General features: G+C 46.7%; 1 protein-coding gene across 3 annotated transcripts in view; it reads left to right on the top strand.

The window, feature by feature from the left end:
- Positions 1–12,137, top strand: part of LOC142250831 (connector enhancer of kinase suppressor of ras 2-like) — a 405,387-nt gene that overhangs the window by 305,733 nt on the left and 87,517 nt on the right. The window lies entirely within an intron of this gene.

The raw sequence follows: 12,137 nt of genomic DNA, 5'->3' as shown, positions 1-12,137 counted from the left end.
GATACCAAGGTAGATGGAAGGTGAACATGATGAGGGACGATACCAAGGTAGATGGAAGGTGAAGATGATGGGGGACGATACCAAGGAAGATGGAAGGTGAAGATGATGGGGGACAATACCAAGGAAGATGGAAGGTGAAGATGATGGGGGACGATACCAAGGTAGATGGAAGGTGAAGATGATGGGGGACGATACCAAGGTAGATGGAAGGTGAAGATGATGGGGGACGTTACCAAGGTAGATGGAAGGTGAAGATGATGGGAGACGTTATCAAGGAAGATGTAAGGTGAAGATGATGGTGGACGATACCAAGGTAGATGGAAGGTGAAGATGATGGGGGACGTTACCAAGGTAGATGGAAGGTGAAGATGATGGGAGACGTTATCAAGGAAGATGGAAGGTGAAGATGATGGGGGACGATACCAAGGTAGATGGAAGGTGAAGATGATGGGGGATGATACCAAGGTAGATGGAAGGTGAAGATGATGGGGGGATGATACCAAGGTAGATGGAAGGTGAAGATGATGGGGGACGTTACCAAGGTAGATGGAAGGTGAAGATGATGGGGGACGATACCAAGGTAGATGGAAGGTGAAGATGATGGGGGACGATACCAAGGTAGATGGAAGGTGAAGATGATGGGGGACGTTACCAAGGTAGATGGAAGGTGAAGATCATGGGGGACGATACCAAGGTAGATGGAAGGTGAAGATGATGGGGGACGAGACCAAGGTAGATGGAAGGTGAAGATGATGGGGGACGATACCAAGGTAGATGGAAGGTGAAGATGATGGGGGACGATACCAAGGAAGATGGAAGGTGAAGATGATGGGGAATGATACCAAGTTAGATGGAAGGTGAAGATGATGGGGGACGATACCAAGGTAGATGGAAGGTGAAGATGATGGGGGACGATACCAAGGTAGATGGAAGGTGAAGATGATGGGGGACGATACCAAGGTAGATGGAAGGTGAAGATGATGGGGGACGATACCAAGGTAAATGAAAGGTGAAGATGATGGGGGATGATACCAAGGTAGATGGAAGGTAAAGATGATGGGGGACGATACCAAGGTAGATGGAAGGTGAAGATGATGGGGGACGATACCAAGGTAGATGGAAGGTGAAGATGATGGGGGGCGATACCAAGGAAGATGGAAGGTGAAGATGATGGGGGACGATACCAAGGTAGATGGAAGGTAAAGATGATGGGGGACGATACCAAGGTAGATGGAAGGTGAAGATGATGGGGGACGATACCAAGGTAGATGGAAGGTGAAGATGATGGGGGACGATACCAAGGTAGATGGAAGGTGAAGATGATGGGGGACGATACCAAGGAAGATGGAAGGTGAAGATGATGGGGGACGATACCAAGGTAGATGGAAGGTAAAGATGATGGGGGACGATACCAAGGTAGATGGAAGGTGAAGATGATGGGGGACGATACCAAGGTAGATGGAAGGTGAAGATGATGGGGGACGAGACCAAGGAAGATAGAAGGTGAAGATGATGGGGGACGTTACCAAGGTAGATGGAAGGTGAAGATGATGGGGGACGATACCAAGGTAGATGGAAGGTGAAGATGATGGGGGACGAGACCAAGGAAGGAAGATGATGGGGGACGTTACCAAGGTAGATGGAAGGTGAAGATGATGGGGGACGATACCAAGGTAGATGGAAGGTGAAGATGATGGGGGACGAGACCAAGGAAGATAGAAGGTGAAGATGATGGGGGACGAGACCAAGGAAGATAGAAGGTGAAGATGATGGGGGACGTTACCAAGGTAGATGGAAGGTGAAGATGATGGGGGACGTTACCAAGGTAGATGGAAGGTGAAGATGATGGGGGACGATACCAAGGTAGATGGAAGGTAAAGATGATGGGGGACGTTACCAAGGTAGATGGAAGGTGAAGATGATGGTGATGATACCAAGGAAGATGGAAGGTGAAGATGATGGGGGACGATACCAAGGTAGATGGAAGGTAAAGATGATGAGGGACGATACCAAGGTAGATGGAAGGTAAAGATGATGGGAGACAAGACCAAGGTGGATGGAAGGTGAAGATGATGGGGGACGTTACCAAGGTAGATGGAAGGTGAAGATGATGGTGATGATACCAAGGAAGATGGAAGGTGAAGATGATGGGGGACGATACCAAGGTAGATGGAAGGTGAAGATGATGGGGGACGTTACCAAGGTAGATGGAAGGTGAAGATGATGGGGGACGATACCAAGGTAGATGGAAGGTAAAGATGATGGGGGACGTTACCAAGGTAGATGGAAGGTGAAGATGATGGTGATGATACCAAGGAAGATGGAAGGTGAAGATGATGGGGGACGATACCAAGGTAGATGGAAGGTGAAGATGATGGGGGACGTTACCAAGGTAGATGGAAGGTGAAGATGATGGGGGACGATACCAAGGTAGATGGAAGGTAAAGATGATGAGGGACGATACCAAGGTAGATGGAAGGTAAAGATGATGGGAGACAAGACCAAGGTGGATGGAAGGTGAAGATGATGGGGGACGTTACCAAGGTAGATGGAAGGTGAAGATGATGGTGATGATACCAAGGAAGATGGAAGGTGAAGATGATGTGGGACGATGCCAAGGTAGATGGAAGGTGAAGATGATGAGGGATGATACCAAGGAAGATGGAAGGTGAAGATGATGGGGGACGTTACCAAGGTAGATGGAAGGTAAAGATGATGAGAGACAAGACCAAGGTGGATGGAAGGTGAAGATGATGGGGGACGATACCAAGGTAGATGGAAGGTGAAGATGATGGGGGATCATACCAAGGTAGATGGAAGGTGAAGATGATGGGGGACGATACCAAGGTAGATGGAAGGTGAAGATGATGGGGGACGAGACCAAGGAAGATAGAAGGTGAAGATGATGGGGGACGTTACCAAGGTAGATGGAAGGTGAAGATGATGGGGGACGATACCAAGGTAGATGGAAGGTGAAGATGATGGGGGACGTTACCAAGGTAGATGGAAGGTGAAGATGATGGGGGACGATACCAAGGTAGATGGAAGGTAAAGATGATGGGGGACGTTACCAAGGAAGATGGAAGGTGAAGATGATGGGGGACGATACCAAGGTAGATGGAAGGTAAAGATGATGGGGGACGTTACCAAGGAAGATGGAAGGTGAAGATGATGGGGGACGATACCAAGGTAGATGGAAGGTGAAGATGATGGTAGATGATACCAAGGTAGATGGAAGGTAAAGATGATGAGGGACGATACCAAGGTAGATGGAAGGTAAAGATGATGGGAGACAAATCCAAGGTGGATGGAAGGTGAAGATGATGGGGGACGTTACCAAGGTAGATGGAAGGTGAAGATGATGGGGGACGATACCAAGGTAGATGGAAGGTAAAGATGATGGGGGACGTTACCAAGGAAGATGGAAGGTGAAGATGATGGGGGACGTTACCAAGGAAGATGGAAGGTGAAGATGATGGTAGATGATACCAAGGTAGATGGAAGGTAAAGATGATGAGGGACGATACCAAGGTAGATGGAAGGTAAAGATGATGGGAGACAAATCCAAGGTGGATGGAAGGTGAAGATGATGGGGGACGTTACCAAGGTAGATGGAAGGTGAAGATGATGGTGATGATACCAAGGAAGATGGAAGGTGAAGATGATGGGGGACGATACCAAGGTAGATGGAAGGTGAAGATGATGGGGGACGTTACCAAGGTAGATGGAAGGTGAAGATGATGGGGGACGATACCAAGGTAGATGGAAGGTAAAGATGATGGGGGACGTTACCAAGGTAGATGGAAGGTGAAGATGATGATGATGATACCAAGGTAGATGGAAGGTGAAGATGATGGGGGACGTTACCAAGGAAGATGGAAGGTGAAGATGATGGGGGACGATACCAAGGTAGATGGAAGTTAAAGATGATGGGGGACGTTACCAAGGAAGATGGAAGGTGAAGATGATGGGGGACGATACCAAGGTAGATGGAAGGTAAAGATGATGAGGGACGATACCAAGGTAGATGGAAGGTGAAGATGATGGGGGACGATACCAAGGTAGATGGAAGGTAAAGATGATGGGAGACAAGACCAAGGTGGATGGAAGGTGAAGATGATGGGGGACGTTACCAAGGTAGATGGAAGGTGAAGATGATGGTGATGATACCAAGGAAGATGGAAGGTGAAGATGATGGGGGACGATACCAAGGTAGATGGAAGGTGAAGATGATGAGGGATGATACCAGGGAAGATGGAAGGTGAAGATGATGGGGGACGTTACCAAGGTAGATGGAAGGTAAAGATGATGGGAGACAAGACCAAGGTGGATGGAAGGTGAAGATGATGGGGGACGATACCAAGGTAGATGGAAGGTGAAGATGATGGGGGATCATACCAAGGTAGATGGAAGGTGAAGATGATGGGGACAATACCAAGGTAGATGGAAGGTGAAGATGATGGTGATGATACCAAGGAAGATGGAAGGTGAAGATGATGGGGGACGATACCAAGGTAGATGGAAGGTGAAGATGATGGGGGACGATACCAAGGTAGATGGAAGGTGAAGATGATGGGGGACGATACCAAGGTAGATGGAAGGTGAAGATGATGGTGATGATACCAAGGAAGATGGAAGGTGAAGATGATGGGGGATGATACCAAGGAAGATGGAAGGTGAAGATGATGGGGGATGATACCAAGGAAGATGGAAGGTGAAGATGATGGGGGACGTTACCAAGGTAGATGGAAGGTGAAGATGATGGGGGATGATACCAAGGTAGATGGAAGGTGAAGATGATGGGGGATGATACCAAGGTAGATGGAAGGTGAAGATGATGGGGGACGTTACCAAGGTAGATGGAAGGTGAAGATGATGGTGATGATACCAAGGTAGATGGAAGGTGAAGATGATGGGGGATGATACCAAGGTAGATGGAAGGTGAAGATGATGAGGGATGATACCAAGGAAGATGGAAGGTGAAGATGATGGGGGACGTTACCAAGGTAGATGGAAGGTGAAGATGATGAGGGATGATACCAAGGAAGATGGAAGGTGAAGATGATGGGGGATGATACCAAGGTAGATGGAAGGTGAAGATGATGGGGGATGATACCAAGGAAGATGGAAGGTGAAGATGATGGGGGACGATACAAAGGTGGATGGAAGGTGAAGATGATGGGGGACGATACCGATGTAGATGGAAGGTGAAGATGATGGGGGACGATGCCAAGGTAGATGGCAGGTGAAGATGATGGGGGGTGACTTCTGGAGGCTTCACAGAGAAGATCCGCAGTCTTCTATAGAGAAAAGTATCAAGAGAAGAGGAAATGTTACCAGACATACCTGGGGAATAGCCGTAAAACTGTTTCCACTTACCTCAGACAAGCCCTCATTAGCGCCATTTGTATTCACCCCAGCTATACCAGGGACTTCCTGCAGCCAAATGACTGCTCCATGGCTCAAGGCGTATCTCTTTAGTTTTGTAGATATAATTAATCCTCTCACTAATACAATTTTATCTTTTTCCGCACTGCGAGAGGGGTCAGGAATCCCGATGGCGGCTTTCTACTCATATGCACAGATATGTCACCTGGCCACATCTACGGTAAAATCAACTACATTCTCTAAACCTACCATGTTAGAGAATGTGTGCAGGCAGGGTGCATCAATACCGGGGATAATGTCACGTATATATACGACGATATGCTTATCTCGCACACGGAGGTCAAACATCCCTACATGGTGCAATGGGAGGCGAAATGTCTAATAGCCTCATCGTGGAAAAAGACTCTGCCCCGACTCTGCAACAGCTAAAGCCGAGGATTCAAGAGACAGGACGAATGGAATATCTTACAGCACGCATAAACAGCAAATGGACAAGTTCCAGCGGATATGGACACCTTGGGATTTATATGTCGGCGCTGGCTAATGGGATATCGATACGGAACGTTTGTTTGTTCTGTTGCTCGATACGGTAGACCAGCGCCTAACTTGTGTTATATTAACCCTTACACCCCCCCTCCCGTCTACTCTTTCCTTATCTTTTTCCCTTCCTGATGTCTTGTCTAGTTTGACTGACGTTGAATATTGACTTTTGTTTTAATTCTATTGATAGGAAAAAATCTTTAATAAATAAAGTTTAAAAAAAAAGAAGAGAAAAAGGTGCAAGAATTAATTTTCAAGAAAGTTACAGAATGAATGTTCAGTAGATTTTTATATATACAGTGCCTTGCGAAAGTATTCAGCCCCTTTGAATTTTTCAACCTTTTCCCACATTTCAGGCTTCAAACATAAAGATAAAATGTTAATGTTCTGGTGAAGAATCAACAACAATGGACACAATTGTGAAGTGGGACGAAATGTATTGCTTATTTTAAACTTTTGTAAGAAAGAATAAGCTGAAAATCGTGGCATGCAATATTATTCATCCCTTTTTCTTTCAGTGCAGTAAACTCCCTCCAGGAGGTGATTGAGGATCTCTGTATGATCCAATGTTGTCCTAAATGACTGATGATGATAAATATAAGCCCCTGTGTGTAATCAAGTCTCCGTATAAATGCACCTGCTCTGTGATAGTCTCAGGGTTCTGTGTAAAGCGCAGAGAGCATCATGAAGTCCAAGGAACACAACAGGCAGGTCCGTGATACTGTTGTGGAGAAGTTTAAAGCCGGATTTGGTTACAAAAAGATTTCCACAACTTTAAACATCCCAAGAAGCCCTGTGCAAGCAATCATATTGAAATGGAAGGAGAATCATACCACTGCAAATCTACCAAGACCCGGCCGTCCATCCAAACTTTCATCTCACACAAGGAGAAGACTGATGAGAGATGCAGCCAAGAGGCCCATGATCCCTCTGGATGAACTGCAGAGATCTACAGCTGAGGTGGGAGAGTCTGTCCATAGCACAACAATCAGTCGTACACTGCACAAATCTGGCCTTTATGGAAGAGGGGCAAGAAGAAAGACATTTCTCAAAGATGTCCATAAAAAGTGTTGTTTAAAGTTTGCCACAAACCACCTGGAGACACCAAACATGTGGAGGAAGGTGCTCTGCTCAGAGGAAACCAAAATCAAACTATTTGGGCACAATGCCAAACGATATGTTTGGTGTAACACAGCAACACAGCTCATCACCCTGAACACACCATCCCCACTGTCAAACATGGTGGAGGCAGCATCATGGTTTGGGCCTGTTTTTCTTCATCAGGGACAGGGAAGATGGTTAAAATTGATGGGAAGATGGATGGAGCCAAATACAGGACCATTCTTAAAGAAAACCTGTTGGAGTCTGCAAAAGACCTGAGACTGGGACGGCGATTTGTCTTCCAACAAGACAATGATCCCAAACATAAAGCAAAATCTACAATGGAATGGTTCCCAAATAAACGTATCCAGGTGTTAGAATGGCCAAGTCACAGTCCAGACCTGAACCCAATCGAGAATCTGTGGAAAGAGCTGAAAACTGCTGTTCACAAATGCCTCCATCCAACCTCACTCAGCTCCAGCTGTTTACAAAGAATGGGCGAGAATTTCACCTCTCCATGTGCAAAACTGATAGACACATACCCCCAGAGACTGCAGCTGTAATCGCAGCAAAAGGGGGCGCTACAAAGTATTCACTTACAGGGGATGAATAATATTGCACGCCCCAAGTTTCAGTTATTTATTTTTCATAAAAGTTTAAAATAAGAAATAAATATCGTTCCTCTTCACAATTGTGTCACTTGTTGTTGATTCTTCACCAGAACATTAACATTTTATCTTTATGTTTGAAGCCTGAAATGTGGGAAAAGGTTGAAAAATTCAAGGGGCTGAATACTTTCACAAGGCGCTGTACATTGTGTAGATTTTTGGCTACAATAAGGCTATGTGCGCACTAGACCGTTTTTCCCGCGGATTTACCCGCGGATTTGCCCCGGAAATTTCTTGAGAAATGTCTGCAATCTTTGTGCAGACATTTCCCATGAAATTCAATGAGAAAAAAAAATAGCTGTGCGCACTGTGCGGATTTTTCTCAAGAAAATTTCTTGAGAAAATTTTCTCGAGAAACTTTCTTGAGAAAATGTGCATGTCCATTAATTTCCGCAGGTACCGGGGGTATTCCGGGGGTATTCCGCAGGTAGCAATGATGTGCGGTATACCACCGGAATAGCCGCGATTTACCTGCGGTAATGCCCATCGCTGCCTGCGGTTTTGCAGGAAGCGATGTCATTATGCCAGGAAGAGGAGCAGAGGAAACACACGTCGCACTCCCTGGACGCCGCACAGAAGCACTTCCGTGCGACCTCCAGGTGTCTGTGCAGTGTGTGTCCTGCTCCGGCCCCGCCGCTGCCTGCACTGCAGGGTGTCAGTGTCTGCCCGCAGTGTCAGCAGCCTGTCACGCTGCAGCGCAGGCAGACACGGACATCCTGCAGTGCTGGGAGCCGCGGGGATGACGATCGCTGCTGTCAGGAGGTGAGATCATTACCTGCTGTGACGATCTGCTGCCTCCTGACGTCAGCGCTGTCACTGCTGTCTATGCCCGTCTCGCGAGCGGCCCGAGACTGTCACTAGCGGTGACGTCACGGGCTCTCGCGATAAGTCAGTGACAGCGCTGACGTCAGCAGTACAGGAGATGATCACAGAAGGTAATGATCTCATCTATGCTCCTGATGGCAGCGCTCGTCATCCCCTGCAGTGACCTGAGCTGACCTATTGATGTTAGCTCAGGTCACTGCATTGCTCTCCCAGCCAATGGGGAACATTCTGTTTTTCATTGACTGGGACAGCGACTATGGTATGGATCGCCGTGCCCCCCCCCCCCTTATTGGATTACGCCGGACGTGGAATTGATTGTGCTCTTTTCAATAAATTGGTTAAAGAGGGAATGTTTTGGGGAGTGTTTTTTCAAATAAAACTTTTTTTGTTGTCTATTTTTTAATTATTACTGACTGGGTTGGTGATGTCGGGTATCTGATAGACGCCTGACCTCACCAACCCCAGGGCTTGATGCCAGGTGACATTACACATCTGGCATCAACCCCATATATTACCCCGTTTGCCAACGCACCAGGGCGCGGGATGAGCTGGGGCAAAGCGCCAGGATTGGCACGTCTAATGGATGCGCCACTTCTGGGGCGGCTGCGGCCTGCTATTTTTAGGCTGGGGAGTGTCCAATAACAGTGGACCTCCCTAGTCTGAGAATATCAGACCCCAGCTGTCCGCTTTACCTTGGCTGGTGATCCAATATGGGGGGGACCCCACGTTTTTTGTTTTAAATTATTTATATAATTTAAAATAACAGCGTGGGGTGCCCACTGTTTTGGATTATCAGCCAAGGTGAAGCTGCCAGCGGTGGTCTGCAGGCTGCAGCCGTCTGCTTTACCCTAGCTGGCTACAAAAAATAGGGGGACCTCACGTCATTTTTTTTTAATTATTTATTTATTTTATGGCTAAATACAAGGCTAAGCACCCTTTAGGCTACTTTCACACATCCGGCTTGAGCTCTGCGGCTCAATCCGGCTGTGCAAGCTATGCAACGGATGCGGTGAAAACACCGCATCCTTTGCATAGGTTTTTCCTTTGCGGCCAGTCCGGTTTTTGCCGCTTGCGGCATGCTACTGAGCATGCGCAGTGGCAAAAACCGCATGCGGCGGCCGGATGCGGTTATTGCCGCATCGCGCCGCATCCGGCCGCCATAGGCATGTATTGAAAAATGTGCCGCATCGGCCGAATGCGGCGCGATGCGGTTTTTTTTGCCGCACGAAAAAACGTGCCAGGCAACTTTCCATCCGGCCGCCGCATCGGCTACATCTGCCGCATGCGGCAAAAAACGGACGGAACGCAAGGCCATGCGGCACAATGCGGCACTAATTAAAGTCTATGCAGGAAAATCGCAACCGGCAGCAAAAAAAACCGGTTGCGATTTTCATGCAAAGTGCCGGATTGTGCCGCATAGCAAAAACCGGAGGTGTGAAAGTAGCCTAAGTGCCACATGAAAGTCACTAAAGGGTGCCAGCTTAGAAAATGCAGGGAGGTGGAACATTATATAGGTTTTTCTCATCTATCTATCTATCTATCCCTCTATCTATCTATCTATCTATCTATCTATCTATCTATCCCTCTATCTATCTATCTATCTATCCATCTATCCCTCTATCTATCTATCTATCTATCTATCTATCCATCCCTCTATCTATCTATCTATCTATCCCTCTATCTATCTATCTATCTATCTATCTATCTATCTATCTATCTATCTATCTATCCCTCTATCTATCTATCCCTCTATCTATCTATCTATCTATCTATCTATCTATCTATCTATCTATCTATCTATCCATCTATCCCTCTATCTATCTATCCCTCTATCTATCTATTCATCTATCTATCTATCCCTCTATCTATCTATCTATCTATCTATCTATCTATCTATCTATCTATCTATCTATCTATCTATCCATCTATCCCTCTATCTATCTATCCCTCTATCTATCTATTCATCTATCTATCTATCCCTCTATCTATCTATCTATTCATCTATCCATCTTTCCCTCTATCCACTATCTGTCTATGGATTATCTTTATTATTTATTGCAGGGACAAACCTGCGGTAAATCCGCGGTAAATCCGCGGCAAATTCGCGGCAAATCCGCGGCAAAAACGCATGCGGATTTGGTGCGGATTTTTTCCGCAGGTCCGGAAATCTTTCACTGGCAGAAGTTTCTCAAGAAATTTTCTTGAGAAACTTCACATTTCTAGTGCGCACATAGCCTAAAGACTTTTCTTCTTCATCTCACTGGTATGTAATTTCACGCTCATTTTGTTCAAAATCCATATGTGATGGTTAATAATAGAAGTGTTTTTTAAGTCAGTTCATAAGAAAACAAGGAATCAGTCATCAAATTTGAAAATATTTTCATAAACCCAAATTTTGCACCTGTGTGTAATGGAAGAATTGTGATCGCAGCTCAGCTCTGGATATGATTGAACTTTAAACTGCAATGTACAGTAAGGGCAGAATTATGATTGCAGCTCTGAAAGTGAGCGGATGAGACACTTAATTGTGATTGCAGCTCTGGAAGTGACTGTAGCTGTTAGGTGAGTTGTAAAGCCAGCTGATTGACTGTATTGATTTGTGGAATGTTTGATGTAATAAAGTATCACGTGTTGTTACAATTTAGCGATGTGATTGGTTCTGAGGCTTGGTAGATGTCTCCCTGTAAGTGATCAGTGCCGGGCGCCGCTCCGCATCGCCGGGACGCACCGCCGGGACGCACAACTGCTCCGCACCGCCGGGATGCACCACCGCTCCGCACCGCCGGGACGCACAACTGCTCCGCACCGCCGGGATGCACCACCGCTCCGCACCGCTGGGACGCACAACCGCTCCGCACCGCCGGGATGCACCACTGCTCCGCACCGCCGGGACGACAACCGCTCCGCACCGCCGGGACGCACCACCGCTCCGCACCGCCAGGAAGCACCAGCACATTACAATCAGAATTTGTTTCATTGTAGTTTCTGGGTTTTTTGTTTCTTTTCGCTCTAATTATTCGCACAACAGACAGAGCAGAACCTGCGGCGCCAACTTTCATGTTTAACACTGAACACACTTCTTCTTTTTCCTGGAATCTTCCACCTGTCACAGAGCAGAAATCCCGCTCGATCTCGCCGCGTGTCTGGGGAATTTGCTTTGAAGTGCGCCTTAATTATTTTCTGCGTCTCCGTACAGCGGCGTCTGTGGGATCCCACATTACAGGCCGCGCCACGCTTCTTCATCTCCTCTACTTCATTATGACACATCGCGTCCGCCGTCCTTTATCTTCTAACGCCGCGTTAGTCACGACTCCTGTTATATACATATTAAATATGGAACGCAAACGACGTAGAGAGAAACGAATCTGAATGGAAATACGAGAATGACAGGCCCAGGCAGCCGTACAGAATAACCCGCCACTGTATCTAAGCACTGTATCTAAGCCTATCATGTGTGATACTGTCTGATGAGTACCAATATCTAAGCCTAGCATGTGTGATACTGTCTGATGAGATGCAGTATCTAAGCATATTAAATGTGATACTGTCTGATGAGATACAATATCTAAGCCTAGCATGTGTAATACTATCTGATGAGATGCAGTATCTAAGAAT

Source organism: Anomaloglossus baeobatrachus, chromosome 9 (assembly GCF_048569485.1).
Source record: "Anomaloglossus baeobatrachus isolate aAnoBae1 chromosome 9, aAnoBae1.hap1, whole genome shotgun sequence".
In the NCBI taxonomy this organism is placed as follows: Eukaryota; Metazoa; Chordata; class Amphibia; order Anura; family Aromobatidae; genus Anomaloglossus; species Anomaloglossus baeobatrachus.
This window is presented reverse-complemented; position numbering and strand designations above follow the sequence as displayed.